Here is a 16,407-nt window from a genome sequence, read left to right on the forward strand (position 1 = left end):
TCCTCTTTTTCTGTCCTGTTGAGTAAGAAAGTGGCTGGGTGTCTGACAGCTAGCCAGGGTCAACCCAGCACAAGGGCTGAGGACTTTCTTTTGGCTATGTTTTTTCCACATAAATAAGATTCTGGAGGAAAGTCAAGTCTCACTATTCCTCCCATGGAGAACAGGCATCATTCATTTGGTCACTCTAAGAGCACTGGTGGTGCTCCCAAGTGCCCCAAACCAGCAGATGCAGAGTTGTCATCATTACCCCTTTTCTGACTGAGAAATGGGTGCCGAGCATCTGCATTTCTTGTTTTAGGAATGCTTCTCAAATGTAACCCCATAAGACATGAAGTAGTAGCATGGCAGAAAAAGAGAAGCTTCCAATTCATCTGGAAATAGTTTCCTTCCACTCCCAGTCCTGTTCTGGACCTTGGGGCTCCACTTTTCTGTGAGTATCCAGGGACTTACATGGCCTCCTACATAATTTTCTTGAAAAAGCCCAGAGGGTCCACAGAAGGGGGGAAAAGTCTTTCTAGGTCAGCCAAAGGAACTATTCTTGGGAACTTTCCTGGCCCTGATCACTGGACAATAGTCTGAGATTAATACTGACTACAGGAAGAATGATGCGCCAAAGAAACTGTGTTTGAATTCAGTAATAGTGGTACAAACATCATCCTTGACAAATATAGTCAAAATGGAGACAGAAATGATGCTCTTGAGAACTATGAAATCAGAAAAACTTACAGAAAGTGCCATAAGTATACAAAGCATTATAAAAGAGCCATGGAAAGAGAAGAAATATATCTCTTGGCATCTGATGCAAGTCCACTGAACCCCAAGTCAGTGGAGTATGAAAGAAGGAAGTTCCTGGACTCATCCATATCCTCATTGCATCTCTGTCCTATTTCATTCTGCCCTCTGATTCCTTCCCTGCTCAGATATGATCATGAAGGGGGATCTATTTGAACTGCACTTGGATAAAATTCAGATCCTATTGTCCTGAGGATGTTGTGCCCCGAGTCTGTATGACCAATCAAGGCCCCGCATGCTCAGCATTGTTACTGGCATCAAAGGTGAATCCTTAAAATGGAGCAAAGATTTGTTTGGTCGCTTATTAACTTTTAATCAATGTGGTACACTACTGTCAGAGCCAGGAGGCTTGACACCTAGGCTGCAAAAAGTCCTGTTTAAAAGATGTACCCTATTTTCAGGCTGGGCTTGATATTTTTTAGGTGAGACACCTCCCGATGAGTTTCTTCACTGAGTCTGTATTTGGTGAACCTTTGGAGAGAAAAAGAAAAGAATAATCATCTAAAATCTACTTTAAATATTTCCTTTTGTCTAAAACCCCAGAGTCATGAATGACAAACGAAAGCATGTCATACTGTCCCCAAAACAATCCTTTCCCAACTGGCCACCATACAGCTAACTGTTAAAAAAGTCTGAAACCTGTCACTTTTGGCACACACCCCTTCCTCCCCCCGCAGAGTACACACATGGCCAGCCACAGATACCAAGACCCAGAAAGCAGTGCCTTTACCAGCACCCACATAAACACCAGTAGCAGACACATAAATGTGATTAACACTATAGGCCCAGTCTTTCTCCTGAACAGGAGCCATTAACCAGATATCATAAACCAGGTATCCTTACCTTTCATATGTTTTTAAACTCACTTTCCCTGTTCTCTGACTGCCACTCTCACTGTCCTGTTTGTCAGAGGAGGGCAGTGGGAAAAGAAAAGCCAGAAAGAGATTGAGCCTTTCCACCCACCTAGACCCTTGCACAAAAAAAAAAAAAAAAAGATTTTTGTGCATTAATGACACATACAATGCTCCACCACGATAAGTTGAGTATGTAGACCTGAGCGGGCTGTACCTTAGGGGGGAAAAACGTGAGGCTTCTACTACAATCACCTTCTCAGCCACAGAGCACAGTGCAAGACTGTGTCATTTTGAAGAAAGGATCTCAGTGGCTCTAGGAATGATCCTTGACCCATTAATCCTTGCCTACAAATGGCCTTTTTCAGCATGAGAGACTGCTTTGTACAGCATTCTTTCCACTGCAAGGAGACACAAACCACCAAAATTCACAGTAAGTCCTCCATGGTTTTAAGATATTAATTCCTCTCTCCTGGGAGGCAGGAAGTAAAAGAGCTTTCTGTCTCCAGTCTCAGGTCTTATTCCATGCATAAGCAAAGATTTAATTCCAAATAGTTCATATCCTTACATTAACAAGGATCTTACGAGGAGGTTGATGTTCAGTGATAGTTTTAGTAACGGGATGTAACTGTCTGGGGAGAAGAGTGACAAAGCCTATAAAACATTTCTGGACTGAAGCAGGTGTCAATTACACCTGCCAGTGCAGTACTCTGACTATCCCACAGAGGGAACTAGAGTCACAGAGTGAAAGGAGGGAAGGGACCTCTGATGGTCATCTAATCCAAGCCCATGCTCTTAACAGGGCCAACTTAGAGCAGGATTCCTAAGGGCCATGGGCTTTCAGGATTTGAGTATTTCCAGGAACTGAGATGTCACAACATCTCTGGATTGCTGTTACAGTCTATTACCACCTTAATGATATCAGTAAGTAAATAAATAAATAACCTTGCATCTAAATGGAAAATCCCTTCTTGCAACCTATGATAATTGCCTCTTGTACTATTTTAGTGCAGTGGTAAGATCCACCCTTCACCTTTTCTTTTCTTCAGACTGAACATACCAAGTTCTCACGTGTGTCATATGCTCCAGCATCCTGAGCCTTGGTGGCTTCTTCTGGACCTTCTCCAGTATACCAATGTCCTTCTGGTCCTGTGGAGCCCAGACTGGACACAGTAGTCAAAATGAGTGCTCACAGTTGCTGGACAGAGGGGAAGAATCATTTCCTTTTACCAGCTGTCTACCTTACTGATAATACAGCCTAGCATGTGTCTGGCCTTCTTTGCTGCTAGGGCACACAGTTGATTCCTCTTAACTTGTTGCTGAGCAGGTCCTCCCTGTCCTTTTCTGCAGAGTTCCTCTGTAGTCAGGCAGCCCCCAGCCAGTCCCAGTGTATGGGTTTGTTTTGGTTTGGTTTTTTTAGGGCTGGGTTTTTTTATTGTTTTGTTTTGTTTTCATTTCAGGTGAACAGCTTTGAACTTGCCTTGACTGAGCTTCCAGAGCTTCCTGTCTGCTCAGTTTTCTAGCTTGATGAGGTGTCTCTGACTGGCAACTCTATGTTGCAGTGCGTGGGCTGCTTCCTAATCTGATACAATTCATGTTATTGCTGCTGGCGAGTTGAATAGGCCCTGGCCAGAGGTTTATCTAACTGAACAGGATGAGCTACTGGGTGTGACAATAGAAATTTCAGACATGACAGGTAAAAGTGTGAGAAGTTGGAAAAATACACATTCATGACTTGAATAGCTGGATTTCATGTATTTTGTATATTTCATATAGTCATGTGAGAAATAGCTGAACTTCACAGATAACTGGAGAGGAACTTTGGGGACCTTTGGGGGAGTAGTCTTGCAAAGCCAACAGCATTTAGGTGCCCATATTGGTGATAACATTTAAGGCTGAAATTACATCAGTGTGAGAAATACTGAATTTGGAGATAGATGTAGCAAAACAGAGACTGATGGGAAAAAATTACACCTGGGACAGAGTAATGCCAGACACAAGTATGAATTGGGAGAGAATGGAGAGCAGCCCTGCAGAAAGGGATCTATGGGTGCAAGTTGACAGAGATGTCCAAGACAGGTGATTATCCTACTGTATTTAGCATTGGTGCAGCTCTCCTCTCCTCTCCTCTCCTCTCCTCTCCTCTCCTCTCCTCTCCTCTCCTCTCCTCTCCTCTCCTCTCCTCTCCTCTCCTCTCCTCTCCTCTCCTCTCCTCTCCTCTCCTCTCCTCTCCTCTCCTCTCCTCTCCTCTCCTCTCCTCTCCTCTCCTCTCCTCTCCTCTCCTCCCAGGACCCCCCAGATCCTTTGCAGCAAAGCTGCTTTCCATCCGGTCAGCCCCCATCATTTACTGGTACCTGGGGCTGTTCCTCCCCAGGTGCCGGACTTTGCATTTCTTGTTGTTGCACTTCATAAGGTGCCTGTTGGCCCATTTCTCCAGCCTTTTGATGTCCCTCTGGATGGCTGCAAGACCATCTGGCTTATCAATTACACCTCCCATTATCGTTTCATCAGAAAAATTGCTGAAGGTGCACTCTGTCCCATTGTCCAAGTCATTAATGAAGATGAATATTGATCCTAGTATTGAATCCTGTCGTGCACCACTAGTGATTGGCCTCTAGCTAGACTGCTGTTGAAACTTTTGGGGGATTGGCATGAGGTAGTTCTTCCTTACTTGCAAATGACAGATGCAGAAAAGCGTACCTCGCTTATCAGGTGTTCTGTAATCTGTGCAAATGAATTTTCTTCAACACTTTCCAGAAAACCTTTAGCTTGCTTGTGTCTGTCAGGAAGATGCAGGAGCAGGGCTCCCGTTGGAGGCCAAAGGTAAACATAGCACAGGCCGTGCTTCTCGCGGATCAGAATGCAGTCCCAGAGGATCAGAAAAAAATGAGGAAAGCAAGGTTGCCTTCATTCAGTTTCCTTTCCACACTGCCCTGCTATTAGCCAAAATCAAAGATATGTAATTCTACTTGGCACACTCTTGAGAGTTTCACTCCTTATTAGCAGTTCTACAGGAAAAAGTGCCTGGTGTAGCCTCTGTATTAATGCTATTCTGAAAGAAATGCCTAGATGCAGATTATAAGCAACATCACAGATTTGTTACTGTTGGCCTCTCTCCACCCTTGAAGGAGCATCTCCCAGCACCAGTCTCTTGAGATTCTCAAGTTCTGAAGTTTTCCCCACGGGCATACTGGGAAATGCCCAGAACAACCTTGAAGTCCCTTGCCCTATTTCTTTAAGGTGCACAGTCAGGGTGTTTCAGCCCCTCACAGAGCAGGTGTACTCCAGCATCTTCCAGGGCATTAGCTCCCAGCCCCAGCTCCAGAAGGGTCTGGTTGGTGCTGAGCACAGTGGCCAGATCCCCACAGCAGGCTTCTGTGAGACTGCAACCCCACAACCTGCAGGGAAGAAGCACAGGAAGGGCCCAGGGTTTCAGACAATGTCTGCTTTGATAACCCCAACCACCAGCCCCTCCCCTGGCCAGCCAACACTGAGAATGGCCAGAAACCCTGTCCAGAAGTGTCCAATGATGGACCAGTGCTGAGCACACTGTGTATTCCCTGCCCTGGAAATTTGATCTGATTTCTAGTCTTTTCTGTCCTTGATCTTCCCTATGGACCCTCTAAAGAGAAGATAAAACCAGTAGGAAATTCTTGTCACAGGGATTTCTTGAAAGCATGAGCCATGTCACGCTGCTTGCCAGTGCTTCCATTGATTCCACCAGAGGCGTAGGGCTGGATTCCACTGCCTAAGAAGGAGTGCCCAGTGTTATGTGCCTCAGAGTAACTCAGATACCGTGGTGGGGGTATCTGAAAGGGATTACAAAGGCCTTACACAAAATCCCTAACCCCCTGGAAAGGTTTTCTGGAGGCTCTGGACTGCAAGTGCAAAGTAAGTGACTAGAAAAGGACCTGTGTGACTCACCACATATCAACACATAACCATAGCTACAGTGTCCTAATGCAGACTTTGTGTATAATGAGAGTGAGAGGACTCAACCTCCAGGTCAGCACTGGGGAGGCTATTGGAAAGAATAACCCTGGGTGTAAGCTTGTTGTCCAGAGAGCATCTATTTAACAGAAAGATTCAGAGGAAGATTCACTCAACAGGGATGAAGAGTCTTACTCTAGAATGATGAATCCTTCCAGAAAGAGGTGGGTTTTTTTGCACACAGATAGATGATACATCTGCTTACCTTCAACACATGCTCCTTTGGGCCTGCCTGTGCATACCTGAATTAGGTTCTGTGCTGCAGAGGAGGGTCATGGAGGGACACCTCCTTGACACCTGATTCACACTGTCTCAGCAGGACAGGCTGGGAGCATGGGGTGAGCAGTGACTGACCACAAGAGAGACACATCACTCAGCCTTTCCCATCCCTGTAGCTGCCAGGCCCAGCCACAAGCCCTGTCATGGCCCCAGACGGGGCAATTCCTCGAGGAGCCTGCTTGCTGTCCCTCACCCCAGTCTCTGCAGCTGGCTGGTGGGATGTTTCAGTCCTTCACACAGCAGCCGCACTCCTGCATCTCCCAGAGCATTTCCACACAGTCTCAGCTCTGTCAGGCACTGGCTGCTGCTGAGCATCATGGCCAGAGCCCCACAGCAGGCAGCTGTGAGTTTGCACCACTCCAGCCTGTTGGGAAGATGCACAGAGAAGAGCTGCAACTGCTCTCAGCACTTCTGGGGAACTGACCTGGGCAGCCAGGGCCCCCGCAGGTGCCCTGTGCCCCACTAGGCCATTGATGAGGCAGGGTCAAACCCAGACGGCCACAGCTCGGGCAGTTATGGCAGTCCTCTGTCTGGGTGGCTGGGTATGGGTCCCTGCAGGCAAGTGAACACCCCACCTCCCTCCATCCTCACACGTGCCTTCTGGGTCCTGTGTGACCCCCATCAGTACCTGTCCTGGCTATCCCTCTCCCCCCAGGGTTGATACCTACCTGGGCAGGGACACCAGCCAGACCTTGCACAACCAACCTCACCCTTTTCCCCCTGTAAGCATGGGAAGTGGGGCTGGAGGCAGCCTGGGCAGGCAATTCCAGTTCAAAAGTATCTCTGGGGTTTTGGGGTATGAAGATTCCTTTGGAACCCATTGCCTTGCATTCAGGGTCCCTGCCAAGTCTGCCTTACGTCCCTGCTGGTGTTTGTACATTCTCTAAAGATGTAGGGATCCTGTCTTAGCTAGCTGCAGCAAAGCAGATATCTCGGCCAACAGCAGCCATGCGCTCCTCAAGGACTCTGCCAAGGTGCATCTGACTCCTGCTGCCACTCTGAACGCTTTAAACTCCTTCTGAGGACCCTGTTCAGCCTTCCATTTTGACCTCTTCCTGTTCCAGGAGAGAAGCACTTTTCCATATTGCAGAGATCTGACCCTCCACAAGTCCTGTCTCCTCTATCCCTGCACTAGTGTGTTTTCTGGACACCTTTTCTGAACTCTAGGAGGTGTCTCTACCTTGAGGAGATTTGGAGCTCTGCTGGACTGAGTCCCAAAGTATTGTGATGGGGAGAACAGGCAAAGAGGAGGGAGGCACAGAGGAAGGAGGCCAAAAGCAGATGTGGTGATAGGAGAGCAATTGGGAGAGTGGGTTCAGTGAGAGAATCTCTCATGGGAATGCTCAGGAGAGAACACTGGAGAACACAGCTCACACACATTTAAAGGAGAGAGATGAATCATACTACATGGACACAGTAAAAGGGAATGGTCCCTTCAGCAGGAAAGAAGAAGAAATTCTAGTTTAAGGATTTGGCTCCTCCTTCCAGTGAGGAAAGAGAACCCCAGTTTGGTTGCATCTTTCCAACATACTAGTGCAAAGAAACACATTGCATAATTGAGTGAAATACATTGGGTATGCCTGCCTGTATGTGGCCCCAGCTCTCTCTCTTCTCCCATGCCTGGCAGATACAACCCTTCCCTGGAGTTTTGTTCCCATAAGATCAAATTGCCTTTGTCTAAAAAGGTCCAAAAAGAGATGGAGAAGGGAGAATGAGAGGAAAGAAAGTAACAGGAAAGAAGTGTCAACCCAGAAATGTTGCATGTTTTTTTCTGGGTTTGTTTTCCATTCATAAGCATTTTAAACAGCTACATTTAAATCCAAGCTGTCAGATAAAAGGGTGGCTACGCAAGAGATGAGCTGTCTAGGGCTGTCATAGTTTTGTACCTTGCTGACATCATGTGTTGTTACCCAACACAGCCCAGTGCTGTTTTCAGTGAAGAGAGGAAAACATTCACCAGGCCTATACCTTCAATTCTCTGTCACTTTTTAATTACCACCTCAAGCTAGATGTCAGTAAACAGCCAGCTAAACACAAAGAAAGAGAAATATCTATTTCCTTCTTTTTTTTTTTTTGTCCTAAATCTAAACTTGGAACCAGAGAGAAAGTTGATATAATGATGATATTTTTATACATTTAACTCAAATGTGACTGAGTTTACATAGGGAAAAAGATCTTCAAAATCTCTCATTCCTAAATCTTTTCTGTACTCCAGTTGTTTCCCTTAACTACTTTATCATATAAATCTTCCCCAATTTGTTACTGGTATCAGTGACTTGTACCAAAACCACCTCACTGAATTTGAGGACAGTTCAGTATTTCTTGAAAATCATTAGTGCTGTCACAAGAGCATCAATAAAGAGAGTTGCTTTGTCAGAGTGTGTCAGAGGGAGGAAAAATATAAAGGTTAGAGTTTTTTGGCTTTTGTTTTCTGAAAGAAAATAACTTTTTACCTTAAGATCTTTAATGTACAGTTTGGGTTCTTCAGGGATTGACAAAGCAAGTAAATAGGCGATTGCTTTACTCTGGGGGGGGGAAAAAAAGCAGAGATTAATTTAATAGTTCTCTGGCTATAATTTGCATATATGCTTCACAAAAATTAAACTAGTCCTCTAATGTTAAATGGCAGAATATTCTACAGTCACAGTTCAAAGCAAATCATCTTGGTAAACATACAATACCTCACCAGGGTCTGAGTCACAGCTGCTTGGAACACTCCAGATATCCCTATGCATTGTGTGTGCTGAAGGGAGCTATGTGGATAAATTCTGTTTATTCATCTTACCTTTGCTTGTGATATGTCTCAAAGAAATGTTCTGTGCTCTGAAATTCACAAGTCCAAGCAAATACTATTTGGTCAAGGGTACATTATACGCAGTGCAACGATTGTTCATGTGCTTGCACCTAAAAATAGAAGGTGCTGCCACACAGAGAGGGGTGTTCCATTTGTAGTAACAGGAGGACTAAGAAAAATTTCTTTTAAGTTGGCATGTTACAGTACAGAAAGCCATAGAGTTAAAGAAACCTGTGAAACTGTGATCCTTGGATTATTACAGTAACTTTGGATGTAGTCCTGCCTGCACCACAAAACACGCCTGTGCAGATTTGGGGTCTGTTCCCAGATAGCTGAGAAGTGCGCCCAGCGTTACTCTGGGCTTCTAGCACTGTCTGCTCCTTTGGTAACGATGATTCTGAGAGTTCTTCTGTCTCTGTAAAAAGCACCTGGTTGGGTACTTCATGGGTATCAGATAGCTCTAAGAAGGACAAATGTGCCTGGGCGGAATGCCATCTCATTGTAGCTGTTTTGCTCCTGATGCCTGACCAAGCTGAGTTCATACCCCACCTTATAGCATCATGTGGTACACAGATATACCTTCAGGAAAAGAACAGGTATAATTTATTGCACATGGCAGTTGAGCTCTAAACACCCAGAGCATTCTCCCTTAACATGGAAAGCAGGTTTGTACTCATAAACCAAAAATCTATGCTATGTTTTGCTGTGCACAAAGGTCAAAGGTCTATATTTGTTCTCCCTATGTAGAAAAATTGCTGGATGTGACTTGGAAATTGTTATATTCACATTTTGAAGAAAATGAAACTTCCAGGGACAGAGTGCAGCTGGCATGCATAGCATACATTTCACAAAGATTCCCGAGGCAGCCTTAGATGTTAACGACATTGGGGGAGTCTGGTGCACTAACTCTAAGAAAAACAGTGCGAAGGATGGAGTGGAGTGGAGACTGGAGTGGTCAAACTCGATGATAAAATGGGAACTTAAGGGTCAAATGGAACCCTTGAAGGTCTTATGGAATTGATAAGCTGCCTAATTGTTACCCTGAGCCAACAATCAGTCATTTTTTGAAAAAATGTTATCCTTTGGGTGAACTTTGCTCATTATAATGTCCTTATAATACCAAAACACACCTCCATCCCAAACACTACTCGCCTCCAAGGTGCGACCACCCATCACAGAGTCTGCGCTCTGAATGTTTTTGTAATCTATACCTTTAAAAGCGAAGCGAGAGAACTTTCCACCTATCATAACAAAAGTATGTATGACTAGAGTCCCTCAAGCTCCACCTGAAAGGTAAAAAATAGTGTAAAAATAGCTTAAGACAGGAGGGATGTCAAGGAAGATACTGATGTGGTCAGGGAAATACCATCGCTGACCACCCCTGACTTCTGGGACCAGTTGACGGGCTGAGCCTCTCTTCCCCCCCATAAGGACACTTGTGGGTAAGATTCGAACACTTGGCTATACCAAGTGCTTCCCCAGGAAACTTAGAAATCTCTACAGAGTTGTTTTATAACTTAGTGCTTTTGTAGCCAGGCTGTATTGCTAACATCTTTAGTATTCGCACGGGCTTTGCAGACAGTCACTATCACCGGCAATCCACAAGAACTTGTGCATCTGTTGCTTCATTAAAGCACACTTTTCATTAATCTAGTCATCACAGTGAACACGACCCATCTCCTTAAGTGTGGCCATGCTAGCTCATGGAATGCCGCTAGGTCAAATTGTGTGTGGTGCTGTTAAGTGCATCTGTAATCATGACAGTTTAATATACATACTGAATGTGACTGGACTTTTAACGCCAAATTGGGCATCACTCGGAATCTAAGCCTAGCTGCCCCCAGCCCCTCTGATACAGGCTGGAATGCAAGGGGGTGTATTTTCTGCCAAAGTACTTTGCCTTTTAATGCAACAGCCTACAGGGAAAAACTCCCCTCAGCTTTCATTGGGTCTAGGTACCACCTCCTGTCTTCTCAGGGTCCAGCATTTGGTAATAGAGGGCCTCAGCAAAGAAGTTGTTTCACCCACCTTAATTGAAGTGGGATCAGAATGAGGCATAAGAAGGGGTTCTGTTCTCAGGCACTTGTAAGTGTCACTGGAGAGCTGAATGGGCTGCTCCCTCCCTGCTTTTGAAACCTGTTGACACAGTGAACGCTTCTTCCTTCCAGGATTTTTATTTCAAGAACACCAACAATTCAAGTAGTGGTCAAGTAGAAAGCAAACGCTGCGAGGGATTACATTTGTATAGTTTGTATTTGAGACAAGCGCCTCCTAACTCAGTGTGTACAAGGAAGCCAGACAGTTCAGTAGTTTCACCAGAGTCAATAGTTTTCTTCTAAGTTCAGTCAGGGGTGACTACAGAGTGATTCCACTTGACCAGCCAGCAGGTCACTATCTGAATGTTAGATGATTTGGACTCTGGTCTTCTTTGATTACAATGGGAACTTAGACACTTAGATGACATGCACTCTTATATTTACATGATTACTCTTGAACTGACTCATGTCACCAGTAATTACTAGTGCAACAACCCATTAAGCTCATCACAAAGCAGTTTCCATCACTGCACTTTTACTTTATGAAAAATTTAGCCTTATTGTTTTGGTAAGTCAGTCAGTCATTTCTTGGTTACTGAAACACTTTCAGATGCTAAGAGCACGTGCAAGCTAGGGACCTAGGATTTTACATACAGATGTAACAGCTTTGCTAGCTGTTTGTCTAAATGATTTTCATGGTCTTCGGAGATAAAGGAACAATAGCCCACATCAAGTGACTCCAGTTTAGGCCACTTTTTTATACTGAATGAAAGAACTGCTTGATCTAGTTGGGTAAAATTGACGTCTCATAGATATATTCCAGTGAAATAACCCAATGCAGTTTTCACAAAACTTTCATCCTGGATTTCATACAAACAGTGGCAAGCCTCCAAATAGTGAATCACTGCTCTTTTCTCTGCATCAACAGCTAAAGCTGGTTTTTGGCTAGTTTGAAGCCAAATTAATAATTCTTCCTTAATTCCAGGAGAAATTTTGCACCCTATTTCTTTTTCCAAAGCATTTCTTCATTCCATATTTAAGAGATCAAATAGGAACTGCACAGTTAAGATGAAATCATGTCTTAAGTTTTCTAACAATATTTTCACATCCCTCTTAGGATCTTCTTGCTTATCTCTTGCTTCACCATCATCTTTAAGTACATAGAATAGAGATGCAAAAAACTCTTGGACACTCAGATGAATGAAACTGTAGTCACTCCCACAAACAATGCCCTTCTGAAAAGTGCTCTCATTCAAAAAAAAGTGGGAGAGCATTTATCTGATTTAACAAGAATTCATTGATTGCCTCCTCCTCAAAGAGGACTCTGCTGCCATATCCCATCAGCAGCCAGGCAACAAAGTCTTTTCAGGATAACGTGTAAGTTCTGTTTCAACTTGCTGCTTAGAGATTTTAGTAAGATGGAAACGTAAAGGATATATAATCCTGTAGTTGTCTTGGCAGTTTCTGCAAGATCTTCACCATTTTCAAGCTGTTATTTCCATAACAGTACAGATGATCCAGCATATCATGGGGACAAGGCACATGGTGAAGATCATTTAATTTCCTTTAACAAACTGAAAGGCCTTCCTTCCCTCATCCTTATTTTCAAAAAACTTGTGGAAATATTCCTCCTTATCAGCTGCTGAAAATCCCAGTATTTCAGCAGAGCGTTCACACACCAAGCACTGTTCCAGCTTCTGCAGGGCAGCTGGTCTTGTTGTGATCAACAGGGAGCATTCAGGGAGAAGGATTTTCCTAAATAAGCTGCTCAGGATGATTTTCACTGGCTTACTCTCCCAGGGATCAAAGCATAGGTCATTTTGTGGTTGGTCAAAGAAAACCTCAGTTCATCAAAGCCATCGATGACAAACAGGAGTTTTCCTGGTCTCCTTGAGATCTCTACAAGAGGTGGATTATCACTGGGACAGCATTTGGAGACCATGTCAGCCATACTTCCCTGAGCTCTAAGAAGTTTACCCTCCCGACAATGTATGTAGAAAACATAGTCAAACTGTCTATAGAGTCCCTCTGATGCCCAGTACAGCATAATCGTTCTTACTGTCATTGTCTTCCCAATTCTTGCAGCTCCCAATATCACGACAGTCTTTGGTGCCTGACTATTCCTGTCAGGTTTAAAAAGATCACTTATAGAAATGGAAGAATTCACTTGTTCCTGCATGATTTCTGCATGTCTCCATCCTACAGCCATGATTTCATGTTCTTTCATTTTTTCATGATGATGTCCACTAACAAGAACCAGCCTTGTATATCTGAAGTTCAGAGGCACTGTCTCACCAATACGAGCATTCATGTCTTTTATCCAGTGGTAATGCTTTTGTACATGTTCTTTGTACTTCATCGTGTAATCTAAATCAAGGATATGCAATAAAAGAATTTGAAATTAAAGTAAATGTTCATTGTCCTAGTAAAATTAAAAGATTTTGGCCGCAAAATTATTGTACCTTGAGTTTACCTCATGTCTTTCATTTTAAAGGATCATTCAATAGATCTTGTTCTTCCAATTCTATTTCCAATGCTGAGACAAAAAAAAAGTCTTAAATGCCCATCGCCCATCACCCATCAATGAAATGCAATCACATCTCAGTTGAACTTGAAAACAGTGGTAAGAACCAGTTTCTATTACTGACCTCTATAGCAGTACACTTACCCCTGCCACCTCAGGCATGTAACAGCTACTTGCTATTTACCTTCTGACCTTGCTGGGACTTCTCAACTATGTCTATGATCATACACTTTCTACTAGTAGGTGGACTGTGTAGGTGATAAAACCCAAACACATCTATCCCAATGACAAATACCTTGGGCTAATGAAGCAGGGGGTATACTGGGCCTCAGGGCTGAAAGAGAAATTATATGTAGCTGTTAGTGCAGTAGTACTACAGAAACTGTCAGTGATGTGTGTCAGGTAAGGAGCAGAACAGTCCTGTTGGTGTCTCTGCCTTTAGAAACTCCACTAAAATAACTTGGGCAAGGCAGAGCAGACAAGAAAGGAGAGCAAGTGCCTCTGGAGACCCTAGTATCCTTATATCATAGGCCAGGAGCAGGTGGTCCTGCAGAGTGTGCAGAGATCACGGCAGCAGTCACCTAAATGAGCAAGAAGACTCATGGCAAGAGGAGAGTAATGCAATTCCAAGCATAAGGAGGCTCCACCTTGGCATCCTTTGGATTTTCAAACTTCCACAGGGGATTGAAATCTGCTGTGTTTCTATTTGATGAAGGTTCCCCTACATATTTTCTAGGAACAATCAAAAAGAATGAGACAAAGGTACCCATAACCAAAGTTCCTTTACCTTTTCCTTTCTCCTGTTTGAGTTTAGCTGCAGTGTCTCTTTGGTTGATCCATTCAAGCACACAGATAGCTACATCCACAGCAAGGTCAGCTCCATAGTGCTCACACATGTAGTCTGCAAGTTTAACTGGATTGTTCGCTTTCTTGAGCAAGTACTTGGAGAGACTGGCCATCTCATCATAATCAATATATGACAATCTATACTTAAACTTCTCAAACATATCCACCATAAGGTCCTCCAGTGCTTCCAAAAGGAAGTCCTTGGAATTTTCTCTTGCCGTTGTAGTACGCTAGAGATGCCCTGGAAAAAAACAGAGAATCAACAACATATTATTTTCTATGACCTACCAGGCACACACTGGGAAGAGACTCACTGACTGTTACAGGACAGTGGCTGCAATCTGTATGCTCTTGGAGCCAATCCCTGTGCCACCAGAAGCACTGCTAGCTCTCCTGTGTGAATTATTCCAGGAATCTGTTAGTCCACAGAGCCTGGATCACTACACCTCTTATTTAATCCACAGTGCTTCCCTGCTTCCAGTTCTGTGCTTTCTTGCCTGCGGGTGCAGGAGGGTGAAGGGCTTCTAGATCAGGGTGGTGGATGGGGCTTTCCCCAAGTGTATATAGATAAAGGAGATTCCTCAGCCATTCCTTCTTGAATGGTTGTCAAAACCCTGGGAGGAGTTTCCACATGTAGCCGGAAAGGGGCTTAGTGAAAAGCAGAATATGGCCTGTGCGTTGGCCACGCGCACGCTTTCCAAAGGGGATATTCCATCACACTTTCTTGTGTATAACTTCATTTCAATGGCAAAACATAAAGGTTCCAGGATTCACTAGGGAAAGGTTGAGCATGAGGATGTAGTCCCACATCTGCACAACAAAGATGACAACCAGACATTGAGAGTGATTATATGGTATTATACTGGAGAAAAAGGGCTCACCCTCACCATCGTTTCGGTATACACTACTCTTCATCCTCCACTTACACTGGTTTTAGAATTACAAACCAAAAAAACACAAACCAACCAACCCAAAAGCTCATAAGTTGGGGAATGGGTCCAAAGACATTACTAAGATGACTGAACATTATGCAGAAGACCTTTTAGAGTTTGCATAAGTGAAAAAAGAAAATGTGATCATATTTGCACTTTTCTTCAGCCAAAGTAGACAAGCCTACTAAGACATCTCTGTAAAATAAAGCTTAGCATAAATGAGGCAGTTTATTTGAAATTTCTACTGAAAGAACTTGACTGGATGTGAGAAAAATGGGTAGAGGAATTTTTTCAAGATTATTTCGCAATTTCTCTGCCTGTCAAGCAGATCAGAATCCTTACATATAGTTTCATAGCGCCTCTGTGTTTGCTTCAAATAAAAGAACGGAAGACTCTGATACATTATCTCACCACAAGGCCAACATCCTCAAAACTCTATATGCCACACCAGGTACAACCCTTTGCCCTCCTGCACAGTCCTCTACCAGCATCTCAGAACGCCTTTATTTGATGTTTGAAGAGCTAATATTTGAAACAAATATTAGCATTGCTAGGAGCGGAAGGAAGGACAGTGTCTTTCTGAAGAGGAACCGTTGCTAACAGCACTCTCTCCAGCACAGCTTCAACCTCCTGAGAGATGAAGAAGTTCTCTGTCCTCCCTCTCCCCAGCCACATCACTGAGCAGAGCATTTCTGCTGTCGTACACAGAGCCAGGAAACAGGTAAACAATTTACAAGTCTGACCCAGAGCACAAGGGCTGGATGGTGCTTCTCAGCTGATCTAACAGCAAGAAGCCTCCATGTGGGCAGTCCTTCTCTTTGTGTCCCTCCGTGTCTGACTGACAATTCTTTCATAGCTCCAGAAAAGTAAAGCCTTTCACAGCCCATATACTGCTAAAGTCCTATCTACATACAAAAGAAAAAATTCATCCTGTGTCCAGGAAAAGAGCAGACACCTGACCCACTCCAACAGGCCTCCATAGTCTGACTCTTCCATCATAGAGCTAAAACCAGATATGAAACAGGCAGGAAAAGACTCTGGGACCAAGGTATAGTGACCAATTCTGCGGAAAGAGGTGTCTGTAAGTGAAACCTTACATCCTGACCGAGACAGACAGCATCAAATCTCACACCCCTACTCCATGTGGCAGCCAAATATAAGCACCACAGTCAGGCTGAACAGCTTTGCAGGGAATTGAGCACCCGTTTGTCATCCTGGGCCCAACATTATAGGTCCCTCAAGCAGCCCTGCTCCAGGGCAGTCTTAATTCCTCCAAAGCATGTGTTCACAACAAGAGCATCTCCTTAACCTCTCTGGCTGGGCAGGAAAGACAGAAACCCAGAGCCAGGAACACAACAAAAGC

At 44.1% G+C, this 16,407-nt stretch overlaps 1 pseudogene across 1 annotated transcript; it reads right to left on the reverse strand.

Moving 5' to 3' along the window:
• Positions 1-1,169: 1,169 nt before the first annotated feature.
• Positions 1,170-15,002, reverse strand: LOC309676374 (NACHT, LRR and PYD domains-containing protein 3-like; annotated as a pseudogene). Its single transcript has 9 exons — positions 14,994-15,002; positions 14,054-14,342; positions 13,562-13,600; positions 11,397-13,109; positions 8,366-8,437; positions 6,106-6,276; positions 4,890-5,041; positions 3,998-4,103; positions 1,170-1,263 (listed from the first exon to the last, which is right to left on the reverse strand). The product of its transcript is annotated as an NACHT, LRR and PYD domains-containing protein 3-like (transcript).
• Positions 15,003-16,407: the final 1,405 nt, after the last annotated feature.

The sequence above is a fragment of the Vanellus vanellus genome (assembly GCF_965231255.1).
Source record: "Vanellus vanellus genome assembly, chromosome: 11".
Lineage (NCBI taxonomy): Eukaryota > Metazoa > Chordata > Aves > Charadriiformes > Charadriidae > Vanellus > Vanellus vanellus.